This window comes from Oryctolagus cuniculus, chromosome 11, assembly GCF_964237555.1.
Source record: "Oryctolagus cuniculus chromosome 11, mOryCun1.1, whole genome shotgun sequence".
Taxonomy (NCBI): domain Eukaryota; kingdom Metazoa; phylum Chordata; class Mammalia; order Lagomorpha; family Leporidae; genus Oryctolagus; species Oryctolagus cuniculus.
The window spans coordinates 28350389-28370216 of record NC_091442.1 but is presented as its reverse complement, the minus strand read 5'-3'; the positions used below and the strand labels follow the sequence as shown (position 1 = coordinate 28370216).

At 44.8% G+C, this 19828-nt stretch overlaps 1 protein-coding gene across 8 annotated transcripts in view; it reads right to left on the bottom strand.

Annotated features, from left to right (window-relative positions):
• Positions 1 to 19079, bottom strand: part of PTPRA (protein tyrosine phosphatase receptor type A) — a 147784-nt gene extending 128705 nt beyond the window's left edge. For 3 of the 8 annotated variants that reach the window (XM_008256241.4, XM_051845207.2, XM_017341731.3), the window contains exon 1: positions 18791 to 19079. The gene's annotated coding sequence lies outside the window, so the exon portion shown is untranslated. The remainder of the gene's footprint in view (positions 1 to 18790) is intronic. The other 5 variants (XM_070052009.1, XM_070052010.1, XM_070052011.1 and 2 more) reach the window with 3 other exon arrangements.
• Between the last annotated feature and the right edge of the window lie 749 nt (positions 19080 to 19828).

The window sequence follows — 19828 nt, the reverse complement described above, 5'->3', positions numbered from 1 at the left end:
AGCAGGAAATGGTGAATGCTGAGTGAGGCTGGGCTCAGTGAATAGCTAAGTGAACGCAGTCCTATTGCCACCAACCTCAACATGCAAGAAAAGTGAATCCAGGCCGGCGCCGTAGCTCAGTAGGCTAATCCTCCGCCTTGCGGCGCCAGCACACCGGTTTCTAGTCCCAGTCGGGGCGCTGGATTCTGTCCCGGTTGCCCCTCTTCCAGGCTAGCTCTCTGCTGTGGCCAGGGAGAGCAGTGGAGGATGGCCCAAGTGCTTGGGCCCTGCACCCGCATGGGAGACCAGGAGAAGCACCTGGCTCCTGGCTTTGGATCAGCATGGTGTGCCGGCCGCAGTGTGCTGGCCGCAGCAGCCACTGGAGGGTGAACCAACGGCAAAAAGGAAGACCTTTCTCTCTGTCTCTCTCTCTCTCCCTGTCCACTCTGCAAGAAAGGAAGAAAGGAAGAAAGGAAGAAAGGAAGGAAGAAAGGAAGGAAGGAAGGAAGGAAGGAAGGAAGGAAGAGAGAGAGAGAGAGAGAGAGAGAGAGGGAGGAAGGAAGGAAGGAAGGAAGGAAGGAAGGAAGGAAGGAAGGAAGGAAGGAAGGAAGGAAGGAAATTGAATCCATGCCTCGGAAAATTCCATCGCCACACCTGGAACACCTGGATTCTTCTAAGGTCATAAATGATTGATCCTCACATGCCCATGTATGGATTATTACACAACATGAGTATAAGAAGTAACTTGACAGAAATATGTGCAGGATCTTCACATACAGCAATCAGTAATGAAACACTGCTTGGAGGAGCTGATCTCTAAGAAATTATGATGAAAGATAAGGAGGGAAATGAGCAGTCTAGCCACAGGCAAACAGCCTGGAAGAGAACAGCATGGTCTAGTGGCAGTGGGCTTAGGGAAAAGGTAAGGCTAGAAGGATTAAGAGACTGAATCAGAAAAGCTTGCTCTGTGAAAGAGTCTGGATTTTACCAAAAGGACCTGAAACTGGGGAGTCATGTGATTAGATCAGGAAATCAAAACGATCAGCTCACTGCAGCAATGTTATCAATCAATGACTTGGAACAAGGAAGTAATAAGTAGACAACACAGACATCTGCAACAGTCATCTAGGTAAGACGCCTAAGCTAAGGGACAGGAGATGGAGGACACTGGCAAACTTGAGAAATACTAAACATGTAAAACAGACAGGAATCTATCACTAACCAAATGAACAACATCCAAGTTTCTGGCTTTAGTTTCTGGGTGTCATTCATCAAGATAGCAATTACAAAACACTACAGTTAGGGGAAAGATGAGGTCAGTTCTGAGCCTGTTGTAGGAGTCGGGGAAACAGCCCAATGGAGAAGAGCAGTAGCTTGTTGGCTATCATCCAGATCTATACTGGGGACAAATTTTATCCTTATCAGCAAAGAAGCTAAAACCATAGACACAGGTGAGACACAAAAGGATGAGGATAGAATTTTGGTAAGTCAAACCCCGAGAAGAGTCAAAAAAGAGGAGCCTGAGGGAGCTGAGGATCAGCCAGAGGTAGCAAACACAGGGCTCAGTAGGAACAGTTCAGGGAATAAAGGCTGCACAGTGGGGGCAGCATGGTGACAGAGAGTTGAGCTGCTGCTTGTGACTGGCATTCCATATGAGCACCAGATCCAGTCCAGCTTCTCTACTTCCTTTCCAGCTCCCTGCTAATGAAAGCAACAGAAGATTGCCTTGGCACTTGGGCTCTTACCACCTACGTGGGAGATGCAGAAGGAGATTCAGGCTCCTGGCTTTGGCCTGGCCCCGGCCATTGCAACAATTTGGGGAGTGAACCAGCAGAAAGAAGAGCTTTCTCCCCCCTCTCTCTATAATTCTGTCTTCCAAACAAAGAAATCTTTTTTTCTAAAAAAAGGCTGTACAATTTGTCTTGTTTACTCATCTCTCCCTCTCTTCCCTCTTCTATCCTTTCCACATTTTCCTCTTTAAAATGGCTAAGATAGGGCATCTGTTGGAGTCCTGGCTGCCCCACTTTCTATCCAGCTCCCTGCTGATTAAGTCTTGGAAAGCAGTGGAGGATGGCCCAAGTGCTTGGGCCCCTACACCCATGCAGAGACCTGAAAGAAGCTCCTGGTTTAGCCTGGTCAGCCCTGGACATCGTGGCCCTCTGGGGAATGAACCAGTGGATGGAAGATCTCTCTCTCTCTGTCTCTCCTTCTCTCTCTCTCTGTAACTCTGCCTTTCAAATAAATAAATATCTTTTAAAAATCAGAAATATAAAAAGTTATCAAACAGCTATACTATACCCCAAAACCAACGACTAGAGAAGAAAGATATAATCAAGATCATTATAATATTTTCTGATATTTATTGAAGGCTTACTATGTGCCAAGCACTGACATGCACTAATCCTTAAAACAAACACATGCATTTTAGGTGAGGACTGAGTCTCAGAAGGGTTAAGTATCTTACACAAGTTCTCAAAACATGGCAAGCATGGGATATGACCCTATTCTATTTAATTCCCAACATTAAAATAATTACAGGGTCTGCCAAGGAATATAGGAAAGAAACACAAAACCCAATTTGATTTGGGGGATAAAAACCTGATCAGAGTATTAATTTGGAAGAAAAAAATGTACTAGAAGTTGAAAAACAAACTCTGGATGCCACAGTCAGGATTCCAATGTAAGAAAGGGAACCTTTTGAGTAGAATTATCTTTGAAATATGTATAGAGCTCTTAGCTCCCTTTTCACAATCTTGAATCTCTGATCAATAAGTAATTGTATTTTCAATCCACAAATCTTGGCCCTCTGAGATGGTAAAATGATCCTTCTTAATTGGGTGACATTACAACCCTGGAAGGAAACATGTGAGTAAGAAAATGAGATACATCAAACTCATGGTACTAATGTAATAGCTAGGCTTAGGATATGTACTTTGTAATTTTATTTATTTTAATAAGGTAGTATTGTTAACTTTTATGTATCTGAGAAGTAGACAGAGTGAGTTCTTATCTGATAGCTCACTCACCTGAGCCAGGAACTTAATCCAGGTCTCCTATGTAGGTGGCAGGAACTCAACTACTTAAGTTACCACCACTGTCTCCCAGGATCTGCACTAGTAGGAAACTGAAGTTAGGAGCCAGAGGCGACACTGAACCCATTTACCTGCTATAGGACAAAGGTGCCTAACCAGTGTGTCAACTGGTAGGCCAAACACTGCCTCTAGGCTTTTATTTTTTGTCCAAATGGAATCAGGAGCCAGAGCCAAGAGCTGAACCCAGGCACACTAATGTAGGATGCATGTATCCAACCAGTGTCTTAACCACTAGGCCAGACACTCACCCAGGATATATTTTTTTAAATGTTGTGAATTCAGAGACAGCTAATGAAAAGCAGTGGAAGTCTTGAGAGACTCTGCTTTGCTACATTTACGAGTTTAATTTCTTATCCCCGCAGATTGATTGCTCAACTGCTTAAGTACAGTCTGCTTGTTAAGGTGGTAGCTCTGACCTGTCAAGGATAGACTGTTCTTTATGAATGATTACAAAAGTGTAAGAAAATTTCATTCACCAAATAAGGATTTTGGAGGAATTTAATCTGTTAAGCTTAAATTAACATTAATTAAAGAATGAGTGGAAGTTACTGTTCTTATTTCTACATAAAATTACTAGGGGCTTACAAGTACAACACTAAAGAAAAACTAGATTTTCAATTTGCCACTTTAATGAACTGAAACTCAAGTAATTTTAAGTACTCCTTGCAGTGCACAAAAGGTCCCCTCTGACACTGAAAAACATACATAACCGAGCTGCTCTCAACTACTTCTGGTTCTACAAAAGCCCTCTTCAAAATACAACCTTTGAAAACTAATTGGATAATTATGAATGGTTTAAGCAATCTTTCCCACTATCACTGGGGACACTGAATTGAACTCCACTCACCCTCTCCCACCCCGGTCCCAATAAGAACAAGGCACATCTCAACCTGCTGTAGTAACATTCACTCTTTCTGATAAACACAAAACTCTCATACCCTCCTTTACTCTTATTGCAAATATCAAACTTAAGGAACTCTTAGGGGCAGGTAACATTTCTGGAAGGTTTCACAGGTGCTGCTCATGATACTTATGGACGTCTATGGAAAGAGAACCTTGGAAAATGGGGGAAGAGAGAAATACCTGTAAAATAAATATATAGGCCGGCGCCGCGGCTCACTAGGCTAATCCTACACCTAGTGGCGCCGGCATACCGGGTTCTAGTCCCGGTCGGGGCGCCGGATTCTGTCCCGGTTGCCCCTCTTCCAGGCCAGCCCTCTGCTGTGGCCAGGGAGTGCAGTGGAGGATGGCCCAAGTGCTTGGGCCCTGCACCCGCATGGGAGACCAGGATAAATACCTGGCTCCTGCCATCGGATCAGCGCGATGCGCCGGCCGCAGCACGCCAGTCATTGGAGGGTGAACCAACGGTAAAGGAAGACCTTTCTCTCTGTCTCTCTCTCTCACTGTCCACTCTGCCTGTCAAAAAAAAAAAAAAATATATATATATATATAGGACCATACATAGGAATATATATTTGTATATTTTACCACACATACTCATTATTCAAATGCATAAATAATTTTAAGCAAAATTTTAAAAATACACTAACTGCAGCGGATGTCTTGGTACAGCAGGTTAAGCTGTCACCTGCAATGCCAGCATCTCATATGGGTGCCAGTTTGTGTCCTGGCTGTTCCACTTTCAATCCAGCTCCCTGCTAATGTGCCTTGGAAAGCAGCAGAAGATGGCCCAGTTACTTGGGCCTCTGCACCCAAGTGGAAGACTCAGATTTCTCCTTCTCTCTCTGTAACTCTACCTTTCAAATAAATAATTATCTTTTTTAAAAAAAGTACTAACTAAAAATATATCAAAACATTTTTCCTTTTTTGTTAAAGTCTTTTTTTTTTTTTATTTGACAGGTAGATTTGGACAGTGAGAGAGAGAGACAGAGAGAAAGGTCTTCCTTCCGCTGGTTCACTCCCCAAATGGCCACTATGGCCAGCGCTGTGCCGATCCGAAGCCAGGAGCCAGGTGCTTCTTCCTGGTCTCCCATGAGGGTGCAGAAGCCCAAGCACTTGGACCATCCTCCACTGTCTTCCCGGGCCACAGCAGAGTGCTGGATTGGAAGAGGAGCAGCCGGGACTAGAACCAGCAGCCATATGGGATGCCAGCGCCGCAGGCAGAGGATTAACCAAGTGAGCCACGGCGCCAGTCCCCTCTTTTTTTTTTTGAAAATGACTTCAAATTTACCTCCTCCAGCCCAGTTACTACTGTGAATCACTGCCTCCAGAGGTTCCTAACTGCTGCCATAATTCATGCTAATGGGAGTGAATTACAGAAAGAAAAGGATCTTCCATGACTTTCACCAACTAGCAGAAAGATCCTGGGCCAGGTATGATCTGCCTAGGCTGCTTCTGTGTTGAGGGTTTCAGATCGAGGTCTTCAGAGAACCATTCTAACAAACACCCAGGCTGGGGAAACAGAGAGCCACTGGCTAGAAGTCCTGTGATCCAGCTGTTGAGCAAAGCAGGCAGACCCAGGCAGGAGGCAGGGGCGCTGGAGGCAGTGGTCTCACGGCAAGCACAGGCAGAGGCAGACTCGGATTCACCTCACTTCCTAAGAGGTCTGAGAACCATTCACATCACTGGAGGCATGGGAAGAGCACTCAGGCGAGCATTAGCGTCCCAGTACAAGTTCAGGCTCCCCAGTTCCTTTTAATATATGCATTTTACATATAATTGAGAGAGACAGAGAGTGAGCGAGCCATCCCTTCCCCGCTATATGCTGGTCTACTCCCTAAATGCCCACAGGCATACCATTTCTCACTGGCTTCCAAACATCAGCCCCAAATTCCTTCTTTTTTTTTTTTTTTTTTTTTTTAACTGATGGGTGTGCAGTCAAAAGGTTTGATTATCAAGGAATGGCAGAGTACAGAGACTTATCTGGTGATTGCTGGAGCAAATCCGGACTGGTTTAGGGTGGGAGGAACAATGACAGGGATGGAGGCAGGTAGATAAGTATTATTTAGGCAACAGAGGCATTAGTAGGGTTCCAGATTTCTGGCTTTTTGGAAGAGATGATTGTTAGTTGAAGAACTGAGCTTCTGTGTGTGGGAAGAAGTTGAAACCTGGCTGCTATAAACTCTGCAAGCAGTTTTCAAATATTGACTGACAATTAGCTTAACCAGCAATTAGTTTTCAAACTCTGGTTCACAGGCAGCTTAATACAATATTGTAAATGCATGATACTACCCATTAGTAAAGAGAAAACCTTCCACTGATGTATCAGTAGCCCCATTATCAGAGCCATGTGTGACACTTCCCAGACTTTACTGTTTCCCTAAAAGGAACTGGGATGCAGGAATCTGGCCTAGTGGATAAGACACCTGTCTTCCACATCAGAGTGCTTGGGTTTGATATTCAGACCCAGCTCTGATTCCAGCTTCCCTTAATGTAGACCCTGGAAGGCAGCATTGATGTTAGGTTCCTGTCACATACAAGAGAGAACTGGATTGAATTCCTGGCTCCCACCTTCTGGCCACTAAGGGCATTTTGGAAGTTAGCCAGCAAACAGAAGTTAGCACTCTGTTGTGCTGTCTCTCTCAGGGTGGGGTGTGGAGTCTTCTGTCTTGCTGTTTCTTTCTGTCACTCACAAAAAGAGTGTATGACAGTTAACATCCCTGTGTCCCGTACTGCTCTGGCTCCTGACTCTAGCTCCCTGCTAATGCAGATCCTGGGAGACAGCAGTGGTAGCACAAATAATGGGGTTCTTGTCATTCACATGGGAGACCTGATTGTGATCCTGGCTTTGGTTCAGGGCTAGGGTGTTGCAGGTATTATGGGAATGAACCAGGGGATAGAATCTTGTTCTGGTTCTCTTCTCTGTCTCTCAATTAAAAATAATAATGATCACAATAATGGCATTGGTATCACAAAAAGATTACTATAAAAATTGTTCTGGGGCTGCACTGTGGTGGCGGGTTAAAGCCCTGCCCTGAAGTGCCAGCATCTCATATGGCTGCCGGTTCTGGTCCCAGCTGCTCCTCTTCCGATCCAGCTCTCTACTATGGTCTGGGAAAGCAGCAGAAGATGGCACAAGTCCTTGGGCCCCTGCACCCACGTGGGAGACCTGGAAGAAGCTCTTGGCTCCTGGCTTCAGATCAGCACAGCTCCGACTGTTGCGGCCATCTGGAGAGTGACCCAGCAGATGGAAGACTTTTCTCTCTGTCTCTGTCTCTTTCTGTTACTCTTTCAAATAAATAAAATAAAATCTTTTAAAAAAATTGTTCTAAAAATATTTTTGTGGGCAGGCATTGTGGCATAGCTGATTAAACTGCCACTTGGGACATCCACATCCCATATTAGAGAGCCAGTGGGAATATCAGCTAATCCACTTCTGATCCAGCTTCGCTGGAACACAGCAAGTGAAGACAAGTTCCTGGGTACTGACCACCCACATGGGAGACCCAGAAGGAGTTCCTGGGTCTTGGCTTCAGCCTGTTCCAGCCTGCCTGTTAGAGGACATTTGGGGAATGAACCAGGAGATGGAAGATATCTCTGTCATTCTATTTTTCAAATAAACAATAAACCTTCTACATTGATAGGTGGGCTCCAGATGATAAAAATATTTCTCATTATGTTTAAGTACCTATTTTAATACTTTGTGATAGAGCAATTTGGAAGTTTGATTTCATGTCAATATTGGGTAGCCAAAAAAATAAATATGGATCCAAAAGGAAGAAGTACTAGTAGGCTTGGCTTACTAAATTGTGATACTATTTATTCTTCTGTTTCACACAATAATACCAACATTTTCTTTTAGATTTAGCTAATAAACATCCATCCTCCCCAATGCGGTTAAGGTTGAAAACTAATCAGATGTCGCATTTTACATTTCTAATAGGTTTGAAATCCACACTCTCCACATAAGAGTACTTTTCTTTTTTAACTTTACTATGGAAATTCTGAAACATACACAACATTAGAAAGAACACTATAATAAACCCTTATATATCAAATTATCAATAACTTTCTCCTCTAAAGTCCTCCACCCACTGAAATTTTTTTAAAAGACATTTATTTATTTATTTGAAAGGCAGAGTTACAGAGAGGCAGAGGTGGAGAGAGACCTTTTTTTTTTTTTTTTTAAGATTTATTTCTTTTTATTTGAAAGTCAGAGCTACACAGAGAGAGGAGAGGCAGAGAGAGAGTAAGAGGTCCTCCATCCGATGGTTCACGCCACAGTTGGCCGCAACGGCCAGAGCTGCGCCGATCTGAAGCCAGGAGCCAGGAACTTCCTCCAGGTCTCTCACATGGGTGCAGGGACCCAAGGACTTGGGCCATCTTCTACTGCTTTCCCAGGCCATAGCAGAGAGATGAAGTAGAGCAGCTGGGTCTTGAACCGGTGCCCATATGGGATGCCAGTGCTTCAGGCCAGGGTGTTAACCTGCTGCGCTACAGTGCCGCCGCCTACCCCCCATTTTTTTAAAGATTTATTTTATTCATTTGAAAGACAGAGTTACACAGGTAGAGACAGAGACAGAGGTCTTCCATCCGATGGTTCACTCCTCAGATGACTGCAAAGGCTGGAGCTGCACCCATCCGAAGCCAGGAGCCAGGAGCTTCTTCCAGGTTTCCCATGCAGGTGCAGGGGCCCAAGGATTTGTGCCATCTTCTGCTGCTTTCCCAGGCCAAAGCAGAGAGCTGGATTGGAAGTGGAACAGTCAGGACTTGAACCACTACCCATATGGGATGCTGGTACTGCAGGCAGTGGCTTTACCTGCTATGCTACAGTGCTAGTTCCTCTTTTTTTTTTTTTTTTTTTTAACAATTTTATGTATTTATTTGAAAGGAAGAGGCAGAGAGAGAGCCCCACTGAACAGCACCCATAAATATTTCATTTATTCACTCAAAAAAAAAGGAATTGTTTTAATATAATCATAAGAGTAAGGGTGGGTGCTGTGGCACAACAGGTTAAACTGTTGCCTGTAGCGCTGGCATCCCATATCAATTCAAGTCCTGGCTGCTCCACTTCCAATCCAGCTCCTTGCTAAGGCATCTGGGAAAGCAGTGGAAGATGGCCCAAGTGCTTGCACCCATGGGGGACACTTGGGTGAAGTTTCTTGGCTCCTGGTTTCAGCTTGGATTAGCTCTGGCCGTTGCAGGCCACATGTGGGATGAACCAGAGGATGGAAGATCTGTGCCTTTTCCTTTCTATCTGTAACTCCAACTTTCAAATAAAATAAATAAACTTTTAGAAAAATACATTTGGGGATTTTTATCAGGCTACAAAAACATGTTCCCAAGGTTTTCATATGTAAAAGTATGAGAATTTTTACAGATGAAAGAAAACCACAAGATCATGAACCATTGGGAAAATCAAATCAAAACTACAATGCAATATCATTTCACACCCACTAGGAAGGCCAAAGTTACCGGGAAGAAGCTTCTGGCTTCTGGCTTCAGACAGGCCCAGCTCTGGCCATTGTGGCCATTTGGGGAGTGAACCAGCAGATGGAAGACCTCTCTCTCTCTCTCTGTCTGCTTCTGCCTCTCTGTATCTCTGCCTTTCAAATAATAAATAAATAAAATTTTAAGATTAAAAAAAAAAAAAAAGGATGGTTAAAGTTAGACAATAGGGGCTGATGCTGTGGTATAGTGGAATAAGCCTTGCCTGTAGCACAGGCATCCCATATGGGTGCTGGTTTGGGTCTCTGATGCTCCACTTCTGAACCAGCTCCCTATTGATGTGCCTGAGAAGGCAGCACCCAAGTGTGTGGGCCTCTGCCACATGGGAGATCTGCTGGAAGCTCCTGGCTCCTGGCTTTGGCCTGGTCCAGTGCCCAGCCACTGTGGAAGGAAGACTTCTCTAAGTCTGCCTTTCAAATAAATTACATAATTCTTTAAAAAAAAAAAAAAAGACAATTGCAAGTGCTGACAAGGATGTGGAGAAACCACACTCTCACATGCTGCTGTTGACTGTAAAATGGTGCAGGTACAGAGCCTCAAAGGGCTAAAAGTAGAGTTACCATTGACTCAGCAATTCTACTCATAGGTATAGTCAATGCAGGCTATAGGATACATATATAGGCTATGTCCACAACAACATAGGATACAACCTACAAGTGGGAGAACATATTTACAAATAATAAACCTAATAAAGGACTTGTATTTAGAATATATACAGAATTCAGTAAAAAGACAAATAACCAAATTTCACAACAGGAAAATGACCTAAATATTTCTTCAAAGAACACATACAAATGGCCAATAAGCACATGAAAAGATGTCCAAATATCATTGATAAGAGAAATGCCAATAAAAACCCCAGAGAAATATGACTTCACCCCCTCTACGATGTCTATAATAAAAATAACGAGCCTTGGCAAGGACATGGAGAAAGCAGAACCTTTGTGCACTGCTGCTGGCAATGTAAAATGGTAGTCACTTTGGAAAACAGTTTAGCAGCTCCTCAAAAAGTTAAACATAGTTACTATTTAAGCTAGTGATTCCACTAGTTTAGGTATATACCCAACAGGAAAAACTGCACATGAATGTTCACAGAAGCATTATCCACAATAGCCAAAAAGTAGAAACAGCCCCAAATGTCCATCAACTAATGAATGGGTAAACAAATATAGTATATCCAATATAATGGAATATTTTATTGCTTGGTCATAAAAAGTATGAAGTTCTGATACAGAGTACATGGAACAGCCCCCAAAATATTATGCTAAGAAGTCAGTCACAAAAAGTTATATGTTGTATGATTCCACTTATATGAAATGTCCAGAAAAGGCAAATTTCAGAGAGACATAAAGATTAGTGGTTGCCAGGGACTGGAGAGAGGGCAGAATGGGGAGTAAATCTGCTAGGTACAGGATTTCTTTCTGGATTGATGAAAATGTTCTTAAATTAGAGAGTGATGATGGCTCCACAACTCTGAAACCACTGAATTATACACTTTAAATTTTATGGTATGTAAATTATATCTCAATAAACATTATTCTTAAAAATTACATTGAGGAAAATGCTCTCCCACAGCACATTTCTTTCTAAGAAAAAAATAATTACTTTCTCATTCCATGTTGAAATAGACCTTTACTTGAAGAGACAGATTGATATTAATTTTCCAAATTATACTTGCTATTATCATCACAAAAGTTGGCATTTTTTTAAAAGAAAACTGCATACATCAACAACCCTACCACAAGATAACTAACAAATGATAACCTGACTCAACAGCATGGCCATGAAGAGGCAAAGAGTGACTTTCATTCTTTTATTCAGTCAAAGCAGCTGTTCTGTTAGTTTACATTTAGACAATTATTCCATATACCAATATTCTTACTATGGCAATCATTTAACACTAAAAATACATCTTCTGGGGTGGGTATCTGGTGCAGTAGTTAAGATGTCACTTGGAATGGCTGCATCCCCTATTGAGGTGTGAGGGATTCATGTCCTGACTCCGCATCTGATTCTGGCTTCCTGCTAAAGTGCACCATGGGAGGCAGCAGTGACAGGTCAAGTACCTGGGTTCCACTCATGTGGAAGACATGGATTGAGATCCAGGTTCCTGGCTTTGGGCTGGCCCAGTCTGGGCCATTGTGGGCATTTGGAGAATGGACCATACAGAAGATCTGTCTCTCTTGCTTTCAAATAAAAATAAACAAATGAATAGGGATCAGTGTTGTGGCACAGCAGGTTAAGCAGCCACCTGGGATGCTGGCTTTCCATGTGGCTGCTGGTTCAAGTCCTAGCGGCTCCACTTCTGATCCAGCTCCCTGCTAATTCTCCTGGGAAAGCAGCAGAAGATAACCCAAGTGCCTGGGCCCCCGTACCCATGTGGGAGACCCAGAAGTCTTAGGGACACAGGCATCTTAATCAGTAGCTTAATCACCAGGCTAAGTGCTCATGCCAGGAGCTGACTTATTTTATCTGATTGAATAGCTCACATAGCTCACCAAGAGTTCACAGAAGCGGGACAAGCATCAGCTCTGCCATCTTGTTTGTTTGCTTGTGGCTGTATTAGTATTTTCTTTGCAGGTCCATTTTGTGAGGGTGAGTTTAATGAGAACACTGCAATACACTGAACCTGCTCGCTACAGAACTCCTTCTCTTCCTTCAGGACACCCAAAGTTCTATAGTTAACATATTAATACCTTATGACCTACAAGCCAAAGAAGATGCTGCTAACAACCCTTAAATTACATATTTTATCTCACCTTTCTGCCAGAGAGACAGAAACAGAGAAGATCTTCCACCTGTTGGTTCACTCCCCAAATGCCTCTAACAGCTAGGGATGGGCCAGGTCAAAGTCAGGAAGCTGGAACTCTGCTGCCCTCCCAGGCTGTGCATTAGCAGGAAGCTGGAATCTGGAAGTGGAACCAGGACTCATACTCACTTTAATACAAGATGCAGGCCTCCCGAGCAGGCTCAATACCTACACCAAATGCCTATCCCTTTCTTATTTTTAGATATAAACAACAAAAGGTTCCAACTTTTCTTCCAGAACCCCAGTGAATTATCTTGTCTACCTCTCTTTGAAAGCCATTGCTCTACCAACAGAAACATGAAAAAATGCTCAGGATCACTAGCCATCATAGAAATGCAAATCAAGACCACAATGAGGTTTCACCCCAGTTAGAATGGCTTTCATACAGAAATCAACAAACAAATGCTGGTGAGGATGTGAGGAAAAAGGTATCCCAATCCACTGTTGGTGGGAATGGAAACTGGTACAGCCACTGTGGAAGACAGTATGGAGATACCCAGAAATCTGAATATAGACCTACCACATGACCCAGCCATTCCACTCCTCAGAATTTACCCAAAGGAAATGAAATCAGTATATAAAAGTATTCTGTACCTCCATGTTTACTGCAGCTCAATTCACAATAGCTGAGATATGGAATCAACCCAGATGTCCATCAACTGAAGAATGGATAAAGAAAGTATAGTAGATGTATGCCATGGAATACTATATAGTAGTAAAAAAAATGAAATCCTATCATTTGCAACAAAATGGATACAACTGGAAACCATTATACTTAGGGAAATAAGTCAGTCCCTAAAAGACAAATACTGTATGTTCTCCCTGATCTGTGGTAATTAACAGAGAACCTAAAATGTAATCCATAGAAGTGAAATTGACACTTTTGAGATGTGATGATTTTGAACAGCCCTTGTCTTGACTGTTGAAGAACAGGTTTTTTCCATACTATTTGCTGAACTATTTACTTAGTGTAGGGTTAATCTTATGAGTATAAAGTTAATTGAAAATATATATTTGTAAAACAATAAGGATGGGAATAGGAGAGGGAGAAGGAAGAAGGGTGGCAGTGCAGGCAGGAGAGAGGGAAGGGTGGGAAGAATCACTAATGCTCCTAAATTTGTATATATGAAAGGCATGAAGTTTGAATACCTTAAATAAAAGATTTCTAGATTAAGAAAGAAAGAAAGGAAGGAAGGAAGGAAGGAAGGAAGGAAGGAAGGAAGGAAGGAAGGAAGGAAGCCATTGCTCTAGACTGCAGCCACAAAGAACTTTCAACAACTGTAGATCAGATCGGTTCCCTCTCAGGCTTAAAAGCCTCCAATGGCTTTGCTTTGCCTTCAAGATAAAGTCCAAAATCTTTGTGTGGCATAGTCTTCGACTCTGGCTCCAGCCTCTCTATAGTCAGGTAGCTTTTCAAGCCTAGCTATACATTAGAATCATCTAGAGAATTTAAACACATATTCTCAGGCCTCTATTTAAGACCAATTAAATCAAAGGGGGGGGGGTGTATTCGGGAGTTCTGTAACTTCCCCAGCTGAACCTGAAGCAGGAATTGTTGCTCTAACGTCACTGCATGCCATCTGCCACTTTCTGCTCACCACAGTTAGCCAGCTTCAGGTGCTCACCAAGCTCTCAGTTAAGCCTTGCTGCACCAAGTGTGACCCACCCACTAGCAGCATCTGCCTCACCCAGGAGCTAGTTAGTAATACAGAATCCCAAGTCCCACCCTAGACCGACTGAATCAGAACTTGGCATTTTAACAAGATTCCCAGATGGTTCATGTGCACATTTAAGTTAGAGAAGCACTGCCCTGAGCCACCAAATCCCTTCCCAGCTCAGAGCCTTTGCAAATGTTGTTTAACTGCTGAACTTCTCTGGCACTCCCAAGACACCCTATCCTTCTCCTTTGATCATATCCATCGTATCTGTAATTACCATAAGGTGATTAACGTCTGTCTGCTGCACTAACCCTAAGTGCCATGAGGATAGACATCACATCCTCCTCTGGGGTATCTCAGTTCCTGGCACAATGCCTGGTACATTCATCTGAACAGCATCCAGTCTTGTAACTCACACTGACGTGATCATATTCTAGACTTCCACAATATTTCTAACTCATCAACCATGTCTGTCTTCAACCACAAGTTGGCTTTAGCTTCATAACTCTTGGATAGGATATATATCACAGCATTGTACCTCGAAATCTAAATGAGCTACTAGTAAATTTCTAAAGAAATGTAAATTAGATCTAATTCAAGGTAGCATTGCATTTCTTTTAAATTAATAAAATATTAGGTTTTACTTGTAATAGCACTGGCTGGCTTGTCAGGAAACAGGCTCATATAAATTGCTAATGGTGTTGTAAACTACTTCAACCTTTCCAGATAGCAATTTGGCACTGAAACTGCATCCTCTGACTCAGTGAGACCACATTAGGGCGAAGAGTCCAAGAAAATCCAAAAGAAAGAAGTATTTCAACAAGGATGCTCAGGTTTAGAAAAAATACCATTTTTGTCAGGAAAGAATAAAAAGGACTGCACAAACGATGGCTGTCAATACATGGAATACATATTACAATTTAAAATAAAGCAGACACATAAATGAGTAAAGATAAAATGTTATGCTATTCAAGAACTCTAAATCGAATTCTGCATGTACTAACAATAATTATAAGTCTGTCCGTAGACTGACATGAATGTAAATTTAAAATAAATTTTAAATTTAATGGATTCTCTATTTCATAGAGAATATATTAAAATAAATATTAATGTTGGGTTATTTGTATTTGCTGCTCAATTTTATTAAGTTAGTGTTATATTACTGCTATTTTTGTTGCACTGGGATTCGCTAAAAATAATATTTCTTCAGCTTTGGCATTTGGAAACATTTATTGGTTACCGTACTAGAAATAAAAAGACAAGATTCTATATTTGGCCAGCTTCCTGCTTATAATTCAAACTCCAGTGAATCTCATTTTTTCCACTTGAAGATGGAGAAAAATAACACAACAACATTTACAAATTGACACTGAGCACTTCCCATGAAAGGTGTTGGGCAAATATAAATATCAGAGTTGCAAAAAAAAGCCCACTGCCACCCACAGTGGTCACCCTGCACAAGTCACTTCAATCCTTCTAGGCTCAATGTTTCCCTCTGTAAATTTAAATAAATAGGCTAGCATTGTATGAGAGGGGTTTGAGAGAAAGTAAGCATATAGAAACGGAAAAGTATCTCAGGTGATCCTGTTGAACACTCTGATGAAAATCCACTGAGTCACACATTTTAAGGAAGAGGATAAATTAGTACAAATGGGGCTGGTGTCGTGCCGCAGCAAGGTAAGCTGCCATCTGTGATGCTGGCATCCCATGTGAGCAGTGGTTCGAGTCCCACCCGCTCTACTTCCAACCCAGCTTCCTGCTGACGTGCCTAGGGAGGCAGTAGAAGATGGCCCAAGTACTTGGGCCCCTGCTACCACGTGGGAGACCCAAATAGAGTTCCAGACTCCTGAATTCAGTCTGTGCCAGCCATGGCCATTGTAGCCATTTGGGGTATGAACCACGGGATGGAAGATTGATCTCTCCCTCTCAATCTCTTTAACTCTGCCTTTTGAATGAATAAATAAATAAAAATTCGTACAACCTTCTTGAAGGGGTAGTAACTGGGCTATATAAAATTAAAAAATGCATTCATATATTCTCTGATCTAGTAATTCCATTTCTAAAATTACATGGTTCAGAAAACTTTACACATGGACACGTAACAAATTATGTACAAGGATATTCATTGTATTGCTGTAGCAGAAAAGCCTAGAAACAACTTAAATGTTGTTAAACCTGAAGACTAGTTACAAGTTACTGTATAGCCATACAATGAAATAAGTACAAGAATGTCAATACAAAGAAGGGATAGCTTAACATGTACTAATAATGACTGATCTCCTAAATATACTAAGTAAAAAGAATAATATGTGACTGGTATGCACCATGGTCAGAGGAGTGAGGACAGGTAGACACACGTTTATAAAGAAACAATGTTGCTGTAAGGTCATGGAAACTGGAAACTTCAGCCATTCCTGAGGAGGCGGTTAGAGAGACAGGAGTCCCGGGGTCATGGTAGGAGGGAAGACTTACTTTCTTTACACTGCAGAAATTTTTCTCCCAAATGCATTAATTACTCTTTACCCAGACCGAGCAGGATTCTCTCTACACCTTCCTCCAGGCTAAGGGGATATGATTCTACCTCTGAGATCTGGGCACTACCTCCTAAACTGTATGGATATCAGCATTTGGCCTCACAATGCTCCCAGATGATTTTCTCAAAGCCCAGTCAGGTTAAGTCCCTGATCTCTTTTAAATCCTCCAGTGGCTCTCCACTGCCCACACTCTAGCACAGCACACACAGCCCTCCAAGCTGACCCCAATCCCATCTCCCATCCTCCTAATCCATTTCTGTTTAACCTCTTCCCTGTTTCCCAAGGGTAATGGGCTCCTTCCACCCCCAGCCTGTTTGTGCTGTTCCCTTTTCCCTATGCTTGTTGATCACTACCCGGGAGGGTATAGCCTGGCAAAGGCTCTGGAAACAGATTATCTGGATTCAAATCCTCACTATTCCCTCAGCTGTGTGCTATGTGGCTTCAGCTCCCAGCCCTGTGGAGTAGCTGTAAGCTCCTACATGACTGTTGAAAAGATTAAGTGAGAGAACTGACAGAAAATATTTATTACACAGCCTGTCACAAGGGCAAATAAAAGACAAGAGCTATAATTACTATCACACTCTCATGGCATCTGCAATGTGTAATTGTTTCTATCCACCTGCCCTGCATAGACCGTGAACTCTTCACTTTCACTTTGTACCCCAAGTCCTTCGCCTGGCAAATGGGAGGCACATAAATGGACTTCAGAGGGTTGGCCCTCTTGGTTCTGAATTTCACCCAGATGGGAAACAAGTGGCTAAAAGGTACCCAGTAACAGTCTCCTGAATCCCATATGCCTTACACAGCATATTCATCAGCCAGGCCACCTTGGTCAGACAGAGGTGAAAAGCAACCAACAGGACGTGGTCTTTTAGGGTCAGTAAAGCAGCTGGGAGGCCAGTAGGATAAGGGACCTGCCAGTTCCTGCTGCTGACCACTCCCTGGTGGGATGGACATGGGCAGAAAGGGAATCGGACATACACTCCAAGCAGGCCTCCAGGGGAAACACACACACACACACACACACACACACACAAACCCTCTTGGGAAGTGACAAGGACCTACAAGACAACTGGGAGGAATTCTCCCAGCCCTCAAGAAGCTTCTCCAACAAGAACAGCTTTGCAGGAAGAGATGGAACCTGGTAGGTGAGGGTGAGCAGGAAAGAGGACCACAGAAAGCAAAAACATGCTAACATGCGAGAGGCGCTCTGAATGGCTAGGCAGGCGGACGACGAAGGCGCATCGAAGCATTAGGCTCAAAGTGAGAGAGTAAGTCGAGGCAAGAAGGTCAAGGAACGTGCACGACCTGATAAGGCATTTGGCCGTCATTCATCCCATGGGAAAAGGAGAGCGAGGGAGTTTTTAAGTAAACAAGTGACAGCATCAGATCTGTGTTTTTGAAAGGAGGGGCCAAGCAGCAAGACGCTCGCCCTTTCCTCATCAATCCTCCTCTCGCCCTCCATCTTCTGGTTCCCGGGCTGCCTCAACAGCCAGCAGGTGGCAACTGAGGTGCTCTCCAGGGAGATGTGACTGGTTTACAACAGGAATCCCCATCCCGGGCCCTGGCTTCTGAAGGCATTCACCCTGCTAGGACTAGGTTCTGCACATTCTGCTTTTCCTGTCTTAGAAATATCGCTGACCTCAAAAAAAAAAAAAAAAAAAAAAGACAAAAAATCCCTCAACCTTGGGCTCAGCTCTGCCCTTATTATTTTTAACTTCAGGAAATACAATTGGGAACTGATTCTTTTAAACGTTTTTTTTTTTTTTTAATTTACTGAAAATAAAAAGGGAGGGGGGCTGCGTACCCAGTTGGCTCATTTTGCATTCTGGGCAGCTCTGCGCCCCTACATCCCTTCTTAGGCAGCCTCAACAGTTGTGAGTGGGCAGCAAATGAAGCGACCGGCCGGGGATCGGGGAGGATTTAAAGGAGAGAAAACTTGGCCACCGCAAGAGTAAAATTTCTCAAGCCAGGAGTTTTCCTCTCTCCTCCCACGAAATGGACCTGAGCAATTCTGTTCTCGCCGTTCCATTCGGTTCTTTCAGAATGAACCACGCAGCGCCCGGGCCAGGCCCCAGGAGGACGCACGCAAACTTCCCGGGCAGCCTCGACGGGTGGGCGCCCTGTCCCGCATGTTTCCGGGGACCCCTCCCCCTACGGACCGCGCAAGGATGCGGGACCTGACCGCACGAGCCCCAGGGACTGCACCCGGAAAAGAGGGCTGGGGCTCCGGCCGAGGACCCCTCCCACCGCGCCCGGGAGCCGCCCCCCCTTCCCGAGCCCACCCGGGCGGCGGCCGCGAGCACTCACCGAGTCCGGCGCTGGGCGGGACCGCTGGGGACTGGGACTGCGGCTCCGCCTTGGTTCCGCCGCGGCGTCTCGGCCCGCCACTCGCCCTCAGGGCCGCCGCCCGGCCCGCGGCTTGGAGTCCCGCGGCGGCGGCGGCGGCCTCGCCTCCATGGCGAGGGGAAGCGGCTGAGGGGCGACTGGGCGGGTAGCGGTGATGGCGGCGGCGGCGGCGGCCCGGGGTCCGAGCACGATCGCGCGCGCGCGCGCGTTCCTGTCAGCGCCGCACTCGCTGCAGCCTCGCTCCCGGCCCGGCCTTGGCTGTAAGGCGCGTTCTCATTGGCCGTTCAGAGGCGGGCGCTGGTTGGCCGACGCCGAACGGGTGTCTCTGGCCCTCGCGGGCTCCGCCCTCGTGCGCCTCAGCGCGCTCACGGACCGCCCGGGGCGCGGAGTCGGGTCTTGCAGGCTCACCCACATCCCTGACGAGGATCGCCCCCACGGTGACCCACCCCTCTGACAAGCTGGGCTCCGGAAACACCAACGCCTGTGGCTTCTCTACAGTTCCAGGGCTCTGGACGTGGGCCTTCTTTCCAACTTACAGATGCGGAAACTGAGGCTGGACACAGGCCACACCAATGTTTAGCAATGGAAGGTGGCCTGGCACTCGAAAGGCATTTTCCCACCCCACTCCAAACGTGATCCATTTGCCTTCCCCTCCGCCCTAATTGCTGCAAAGCATTCAAAGGACGAAGGATCTCATTGGGGAGATAGGAACCTGTCAGGCGTCTGAAACAGGCCTGGCTCCGTGGGCGCCGTCTTGCATCAAAGCAGCCCACGCCATCCCCGCCTGAGCCCCGGGGAACTCTCCCCCGCCTTCCAGTTGCGCGTCCTGGGCCGGGCTCACCGTGCAACACGTGGTGTTCAGCGGCGGGCGAGGGCGGGATCAAAGAGCACAGGGATCCCGAAGGTGCATCCTTCCGGGGGCCAAAGGGCAGGCGCGGGCTCCTCTCCCTGGCTCTGTGGGCACCGCGTCCCGCGCGTGGAGCCCCGAAGCCTTCGGTC